Source organism: Sesamum indicum, linkage group LG11 (genome assembly GCF_026168435.1).
Source record: "Sesamum indicum cultivar Baizhima isolate 11 linkage group LG11, ASM2616843v1, whole genome shotgun sequence".
Lineage (NCBI taxonomy): Eukaryota > Viridiplantae > Streptophyta > Magnoliopsida > Lamiales > Pedaliaceae > Sesamum > Sesamum indicum.
In genome coordinates this window covers 6,670,668-6,679,978 of record NC_142667.1, presented here as the reverse complement: position 1 = coordinate 6,679,978, position 9,311 = coordinate 6,670,668, and the positions used below count along the sequence as shown (strand labels likewise).

General features: G+C 33.9%; 1 long non-coding RNA gene across 1 annotated transcript; it reads left to right on the top strand.

Annotated features, from left to right (window-relative positions):
* Positions 1-7,339: 7,339 nt before the first annotated feature.
* Positions 7,340-9,096, top strand: LOC148785053 (uncharacterized). The gene is made up of 2 exons (XR_016062911.1): positions 7,340-7,439; positions 8,817-9,096. It is a non-coding gene; the product is annotated as an uncharacterized LOC148785053 (long non-coding RNA).
* The last annotated feature ends 215 nt before the right edge of the window (positions 9,097-9,311 follow it).

The window sequence follows — 9,311 nt, the reverse complement described above, 5'->3', positions numbered from 1 at the left end:
CCCACAGACATATTTACGTTTATATATATATATATTTTTAAATATTTATACTATATAAGAAGTGAGAGCAAAAAATGCGTCAAAAGCAAGAATACCAATAATGCCGAAATCCTTTAAATACGTCAATGTGGGATTGCAATTATGATAGTAATAATAATATATAATATTCAAATTTATAATTAAATAATTATTAATATATAATTTACATTGATAATTGAATAAGTACAATATATAATAATAATAATAATAATAATATGTATAATATTGATAAAACATATATATCTCACCCTTGATGAGCTCGGACATTTTTAAAAACTTTTTTTTCCTTGAAGTTGTGAACAATGTTCACGACTTAATATGTTTTTGTTATATATATTATTTAATTATATTTTAATTTTTTAATAATACTAAATAATTAAACCCATGATCCCATGGATGCTTTTCAGTTTGCCCCTATGTGAGGAGTAGAATCTCATAAGGTTTACTAAAATTAAAAGCATACGAATGGGAATTTTATAATAAAATTAAGAATCTTTCGATGGTAATTTCTTAATGTCTGTGAGCTACGTAAATTTGTTTCTTTTACATACGTTCTGCAATTAATATTTAGTTTAGAAAATTTATGGTATAAGTACTAAGTTTAGGGTTACTTTTTTTTTGGCCAAAAGCTACGGGGTAGGATAAGGGGATTTTTTCGGAGTCCCCTCTCATCTCAATATATAAGCATAAGTTGAAGAAGCACAACACATTTTGTAAACAAGAAAATTGGGACTTACTACTCCCTTTACAAAATATCAAATCCAAAGCAAAGCTAATTAAAAAAAAAAATTATAAATCAGTGTGAATCCAAACAAGCCTTGATAGAATCTGCATCATCATGGAATCCAAAATAGTCCTAAAGAAAGACCAACTCCATACACTCCAAATTCTTGGCGGAAAGCTTGTAAACCCAGGAAAAGTAGCCTGAATTATGCAAGACTTACCAAAAACTGTTGCTGCAAGGTCAAAAGGGACTTTTGATCCAACAAAGTGCTACTCATCACTATCATCATCTTTAGGGCTACTTTCAGGTTAAGTTTTCTGAAATTTTGAAATAGTCCAAATTTTAGTTGTTTCAGGCCTTTTTTTCAATCAAGTTAATTTCTTTTCATATGTTCTATAGTTATTATTTAACTTAGAAATTTTTTCGTACAAATGCAAGGGTCTTGGGTTATTTTTGTATCAAGTTTCATGGAATTTTGTGACAATCCAAATTTTAGCAGTTTCAGGCCTATTTTTCGAGCAATAAACTCTTCTTTTTCACACGCTTTATAGTTATTAGTTTAGAAAAGTCACCATACAAATTCAATGAATTGGGCTATTATAGGGTCAAGTTTCGTAAAATTCTGAGACAATTCAAATTTTAGCAGTTTCAAGTCTTTTATTTTTCGTACGTTCTGTAGTTATTATTTAGTCTAGAAAAGTTAATATACATATGATAAGATTTAGGGCTATTTATGGGTCAAGTTTTATCGAATTCTAATACAGTCAAAATTTTGGCAGTTTCAGGGCTTTGTTTTCAGGCAACTTTATTTCTCTTTCATACGTTCTGTAGCTATCATTTAGCTTAGAACATTTACCATACAAATGCTAGGGTTTAGGGCTACTTTTGGATAAACTTTTTTTGAATTATGAAATAGTCCAAATTTTAGCAATTTTATGCTTGAGTTTATTTCTTTCCATATGTTATGTAGTTATTATTTAGCTTTAAAAATTCAACTTTCAAATGTTATGGTTTAGGGCTACTTTTGGATCAAGTTATGTGGAATTATGAGATAGTCCAAATTTTAGCAGTTTCAAGCTTTTTTTCAAGCAAGTTTATTTCTTTTTTATACATTTTGTCGTTATTATTTGGTTTAGAAAATTTACCGTATAAATGCTAGTGTGGGGAAACTTTTGGTTCAAGTTCGTGGAGGTATGAGATAATCCAAATTTTAGTAGTTTCAGGCTTATTTTTTCTAGCAAGTTTATTTCTTTTTGTATATTATGTAGTTATTATTTAGTTTAAAAAATTTATGTTACAAAAGTTAGGGTTTATGGCTACTTTTGAGTTAATTTTTGTAGAATTTTGATATAGTCTAAATTTTAGTAGTTTCAGGCCAATTTTTTTTGCAAGTTTATTTCTTTTTCATACATTCGGCACTTATGATATAGCTTAGAAAAGTTACCAACTTTTTTTAATGTGGTTATTGAGGACGGACAGTGGTATTGGTCGTATATTACGGATACTGACTACTTAGAAATCTTTCTTGTATTACCCGCTATCTATGGTTGAGTGGACTGTAGGACTTGGAGATCACTCGATACTCCTACGACTGCTTACATTCTTAGTATCTTGAGACCTCACGGGTCGAAAGTAGATTGGTCTTCACTACTCTTGGGTCCCTTTCAAATTCCCAGGCATGCGTTGGTCCTTTTGGTTGGCTCTTCTGGAGGAACTCTCTACCTTGGACAAACCTTGACTCTCTCAGCTGGGTAGTTCATATATCTTCTGCGATGATGACATAATAAAAACACATACACATTTATTTTTCCATTGTAGCTATTTTTGAAAGTGCTTAAGGGTGATTCAGCAGACCCTTAGATTTGATTGGCCTAACTCTGATTGGCCAACGGATATTCTGTGGGCAACAACGAAATGGAAGGTCGAGGATTCCATCTCTGCTTCCTACCGTGCCCTTGTTGCTTCGGCTGTCTACCACATTTGGCGCAAACGCAACGTCGGTTTGATAGAGAGGAATGTGATGCATCAAGACTTGCTGCTATCATTATAGGAGACGTGCGACAGAGGATCCTTAGCGATGACTTACCCTATTCTATTAGCTCATGTGGACTTTATCGTTTATGGTGGATCCTTTGGCCTGTTGAGGGGTATGTCTAGCCTTGAAATGTGTTGTATTGTACCTCTGTACTCCTTTTACTTAATGAAATTTACATTTACTAGAAAGTTACCAAACAAATGCTAGGGTTTAGGACTACTTTTAGATCAAGTTTCATGAAATTTTGAGATCGTGTAAGTTTTAGCAGCTTCAGGTCTTTTTTTCAAGCAAGTTTATTTTTGTCCATTTGTTCTGTAGTTATTATTTAAATTAAAAAAATTAGCTTACAAAGGTTGGGGTTTAGAGCTATTTTTGGGTTAAGTTATATATAAATTTTGAGATAGTTCAAATTTTTGCAGTTTCAAACTATTTTTTCTAGCAAGTTTTTTAATTAAACAACCCGAAGATGGGGAGGGGGGCTTTTCCGGGGGACCCCATCCCTTTTTTATTAAATCATGAAAAATAAAAAAGTATAATCGGGAGTACTAACTGCCTATGATTCTTAGGAAAGTAATAAGTAAGGAGGACTACTCCTTTACAATTAAAAATTACGATGAAAGCATAAACAATGAGTACTAATCCCTTACACTCTATAGAGAAAGCATAAATGATGAGTACTACTCCCTTTCGGTGAACGAAATTCCTAAATACCAGATAAAATGAGGTTGTTGGGCTAAAGGATTTTGCAAGTAAAAAATTTTCTACCACTTCACCAATATCGTACAGAAAATCTCCAGCACCGGTCCTGTCAACATGTATTCACAAAAAAGGCAGAACAAAAAGTAGGCCAGGACCTTGCATGCCTTGGACAAAAAACTTGAAGAAATCAAAAGTAATGTTACCAAGATAACACAATACAATATCAAGGCAGACAAGTTTCATCAACATGTTACCATAGTAACAAAACAAGCAACATAGTGAATCAACACAACAAGAGATCTGCAGCAATAAAAGCATCTCGGACATAATGGAGCAGAACCAAAGGCAAATGCAGAGCAGCTGCACAACATAACATGTACAAAAGAGCAGATGGTGATCCACAGGACTTTCTCCTCTCCCAAGAAGTAACTAGAAGTGATAGAACAAGAGAGGTGAAGTTCGTGTTTTCAACTACTTCCCAAAAAGCAGGCAAGTATGAACACAACTGATGAAAAAAAATGAATCCATATTACATCCCTGAACATATCAAAAGGAGTGGGAAGAGTAGAGCAGGGCATGCACAGAAGCCAAAAAAGTTGATTTATAAGAAATATGGAAAGTGAAGAATACAAGGAGAACATCTCCCAAGTCAATTAGCCATAGTTCAGGGGTAAAGGACAAACAAATTTCCCAGCCAAACAGAAGGTAAAGTACTAAAAATTTCATGTAAGATGCTTTAGATGAAATAAATGTACTAGAACTTCAAAAACTTATGTAGGGGAGGCAACTAGCATCAAGTTTAATCATAACTATAAGGATAGCTGTAATGTGTTCAGGATTTAGAATGGATAATTGTTGGAGCCTGCAAGTTTAGTTGGCAAAGAAGTCAGCGACTTGGTTGCCTTCTCTAAAAATATGGGACAACCTTGATTTACTTTGAGATAAGAGAGTTCTGATCTGCTGCAAAAGAGGTTGAAGGTGCCAGGCTCCTTGGTATGAAGAGGAAATGAGTCTGATGATAATGAGAGCATCAATTTCAATCTAGATTCTTTTCATATCTCTTTCAATGCATAACCGAATATCTCGAATCATAGCCTGTAATTTTGCCACTGTATTGGAGGAAAAACCAAGAGGTTCTAGGAATACAAAGACAACCTATCCATTATGATCTCTAACAATACCTGCAGCACCTCCGATGCTAGGATTACCTTTGGATGCTCCATTATTATTCAATTTGAAACGCCCCTCTTGTGGCTATTTCCAATTAACAATAGTGAATTTGAAGTTATTTTCCTTAATAGGGAGGGGAATATTCAGAAGAAAGGCATCTATCCCCTTTTCAGTAAGCAGGTTTCAGAATCTAGCTTTGTGTAAGTGTTGGAGGTAGTTGAGTGTCTTGAATATGATATGGCTTGATCTGAAAGTTGTCCCTTCATATTTGGCTGCATTACAAACTGTCCAGATATTCCACATTCCAGCAAAGGTATGATGTCCCTGGTATGAGGTTGAGAGTGTATGTTGCACTTCCAAGCTTACAGGAACATTACGAAGTTGTGTGTGCAGGGGGGGGGGGAGTGATCCGAAGCTTTGTGGAAATGAAATTCGAGGCATCAATTGATGCTTTATGGTGAAGGAAAAGGGGAGCATGAGTTTCCATGTCCTTAAAATAGTGAACACATCTAGAAACAATGGGGATTCCTTTCTTTTTAAGCTTGTTGTCCACTAGGGTCCAGTTATTGAGAAGTTTCCAGGAAAAGATTGAGTTGGTTAGGGGGATCAAATGAGACCAAAGAGATCTGAAGACAACTTGAGATGGTTTATGATCTCTAATGAACTCCCAAGCTTTAGTATTGAAGGCGCCATTTGTGGATTGTTTCCAATGCATATGATCTTGAAAACCAGGATTGATTTGGATATGCAAAATGAGTTTAGTGATATGATGAGAAACCTCTTGTTGTTTGCTGCTGTCCCATTTGTGGTTCCTCCAAAAACTTTTACCAAGAGTATTATAAGTTCTGTCTTGATTCGCTAAATGCTGAAGGATGCCTTCTGGGGTAAACCAGTCATGCTACAAGGAGACATTGCCAGCTCCAAGACTCCAGAAGATATTATCTGGTAGCAGCCGTAATATTAAAAGTCTTCTTCAAATATAAGAGTTTTCCTTTCTAGCTTTGGCAATAGCAGGAGTGTTCTTGTGACAGTATTTGCTGAGATCAGTCTCCACCAGAGTTTGTGTGAAAATGCTGTAATGACATCTCTAAGGTTCTTAATTCCTAGTCCTCCCTCCTTAGTTGGGTAACAAATGAAATCCAATATTTAGTGAATTTTTTTTTGATCAGGTGAGGATCCCCAAAAAAATTTTGCAAAGAGTTGTTCAAGTTTTTTAATAATGCAAATACTAGGGCTCAACGCTTGAAGAAGATAGATTGGCATGGATGCAAGCACACTTTTAACCAACTGAAGTCTTCCCCCTTGTGAGAGATGACAGTGTTCCCAACCAGAAATCTTGCTCCTAATCTTGTCCAAGAGAAACTCATATAAAACATTATTTTTATTTCCTTTATCTAAGGGGTCTCCAATGTAAGTGATAAGAAGATTTTTCAAAGTGAAGCCACTGAGAGATTTAATTCTTTGGGCTTTCTTTCCAGAGATACATAAAGTTTTAGAATGACTAATTTGCTGAACTGACTGTTTCTCATAGTGATCTAGAAATCCATTAATTCAGTCAGAGCCTCATAAGCACACCTTGTAAAGACGATGATGTTATCTGTATAGGCTAGGTGAGACACCTTGATTTTGCAGCCTGTTTGGTAGATCATGTCTTTGTTGTTCATGAAAAGGTAGTCTAGCCCCCTAGAAAGGGCCTCTGCTGCAAGAATGAAAAGTGTTGGCGGAAATAGAATCTCCTTGTCTAAGACCCTGAGAAGATTTGAAGAATCCAGAAGGCTCCCCATTCACAAGAACTGTAAACCAATAATTCTCAGTGACACTTTTAATAAGGATGATAAATATGTTAGGAAATCCCATCTTTTCGACCACTGAATATTGAAATTTCCAGTTGACTTTGTCATATGCCTTAGACATAATCAGTTTGATGATGAGGCAGCAATACTGTCCTTATTAATAGCAAATACAACTTCTTTAACTTCTTCTGGAGAAGGAGCTTTGGAAAGGTTGAGGGTCACCTGTTCAAGGAGTTGAGGGAACTCAAAAGAGAATGTTTGGTCTTGAAGAAGAACTGGAATGGCACAGAGAAGATTCTGAAAGAAGCTAGCTGCAGAGGGTTTGATTTGATCTGGGGTAGTGATTTCCTGCTAATTGTCCCTCACTTTATGAATTCTTGATTTTAGTCTTTTCTTCTTTACAAGGGAATGGAAGTACTTAGTGTTTATTTCTCCAGCTTTGAGCCATTTACAATTATTCTTTCGTCTCTAAATTTTGGATTCAAGATTGAGTGCATGAACCAATGCAACATTTCGTTTGTTGAGTGTGACACCCTAAAGATTATAATATATAATTGGGGGATTAATTGGTAAATTTTTATGAAACTTAGTTAATTAGTAAATAAATTATGGGCCATAATTGGAATATAATAAAACTTGAACGGATTAAATTGGAGTTCATTATAATATTTTGGGACAATTTATATTAATTCAAGAAATTTAGGAGGGACGTAATGGGTATTTTAAGAAAAGTCTAATTAAATAAATAATAATAATATTATTATTTATATATATGTATTAGAAAAATATATATATATATATTAATGAATAATATATATACATATGAAAAGAGAGAGAAGATTGAGAGTGGGAGGTGGGCCATCCCCCCCCACCGCCTCACTCTCCTCTCTTTACTCACACACACATACATAATACACACACATGCACGGCGCACACACACATGAAATTGAGGGTTTCTCTCGCGGAAGAAAAACTAGAGGTACGAGAATTGCAATTTCAATTTTTATTAATTTATATAATTATATTATTTAATTAGTTCATTTATTAAATATTGTTTATACTAAGCGATGTATTATTTAATCGGAATATTTTACGAGTTTGGCTATTTAAAATAGTGTCAAATTAAATATCAAATCGGATATAAAAATGATATTGTTGGTTAATTAGATTATTAAATTTATTAGATTTGAATATTGATATAGCTAATTGATACAATTCCATCGGAATTATTTACCAAATACGCAATTAAATGTATTATTGTTTAATTAAATTATATAATAGCGACAAATTGATAGAGAATTAATAGAAATATTTCAAAAATTATATTTAATAAATGGTATGTTAATAAAGAGGAAAAATAAAGATTTTTATTTTGATGGAAATGGAATATTAAAGAATTACTAGAAATTGTACAAATGATAGTCAATATTATATTTAAAAGAAATTATGATATTCTCGATATATTAATTGTGTGTGGTATAACTCATTATACGATACTGGGGTAAAGTGAAAAGACCTAACCACTACCTATTGGATAGATAAAAGCGTTGTAAGGTCGAGGTATGTAAATAATTAGTATTATCTATATATGTTCTCTTTATTTGTGGTATTACTATTATATGACTTTGCGGTTCATGCGGATATTGATTTATCTGAAAATATAGGAGTGGTGAATGATTTGATTTGATTGACGATATTGTGTACGTGGAATTAGATAATACGTTGAAATACTATGTTTGTTGTTTGATGTGTTGTGGATGTTTCAAAATGAGAATATGTTTGATATATTGTTTTACGTTACTAGTTGCTTACAAGAATGGTGATATGTGGAAATGAGGGAATGGTGGAAATTGAATATAATTGTGGCGTGAATACCACTTGATGTGTTGAAAAGCCTATAAGGAGAAATGAAATAAAAAAAGCTTTGATGCGATATGAGAAAGAAATAAAATGAAAAGAGCTTTGATGCGATATGAAAAAGATGTGATGTGAAAAGAGCGATGTTGCGATATAAAAGAGCTATGATGCGAAATAAAAGCGCTATGATGCGAATTGAAAGAGCTATGATGCGAAATGAGATCGATGAGCCATGAGATTGATGAGCCGGCTGTCAAGGAGACTCACTTGAATTTATAAACAGTGAGAATGAGTTGATGAGAAAAACACAATATCACCTTCTGGTAAGCAAACTAGGAAAAATGGAGTTTGATTGGTTGTCTTATTATGAGATAGTCATGTGCTGTAATAAAGCTGATTATGTTAGAATTAAATTGATTGTATCCCATGCGTGTTGCCTATTTATCTTGTTTGGGTTGCATATATAGATAGAGCTGGTTATTTACTTACTGAGTGGCAGGCTCATCCCTCTGCTGACATTTTATTTCAAGAGTAGACTTTGAGGTGTCTGCCTGTTGAAGGCTAAGTCTACACGCTATACTCAGGCAGGTCGGGCCAGTATGCAGTTTTTTCCTCTTAGTCAGTTAGAGTACAACTCACATTTTGTTTGTACAAAGAGAATATAAGCGTACGGATTACTTGTGATAAATCACCTTGTGGTGTTTGATATGTATATATAATGTTGTAGGTTGATAATACCTGCTATGATGTGTTGGAATTACGTATGCAAATTGATTAGATGATTATGTGCATTTATATATATAAACACAGGGATTACTATAAGTATGACGTTTAGAGTAGATATAACCATTGTAGCGAAGGGGGTGCTACATTGAGAGTGATCAGGTTGGCTTCTGAGGGAGTCTGTTAAACTGTTTTTCAACTTCAAATAGGAAGGCACTAAGTTTGTTTGACTATATCAATGAAAGTATGGTGCTTTATCCGCATGTTCTGG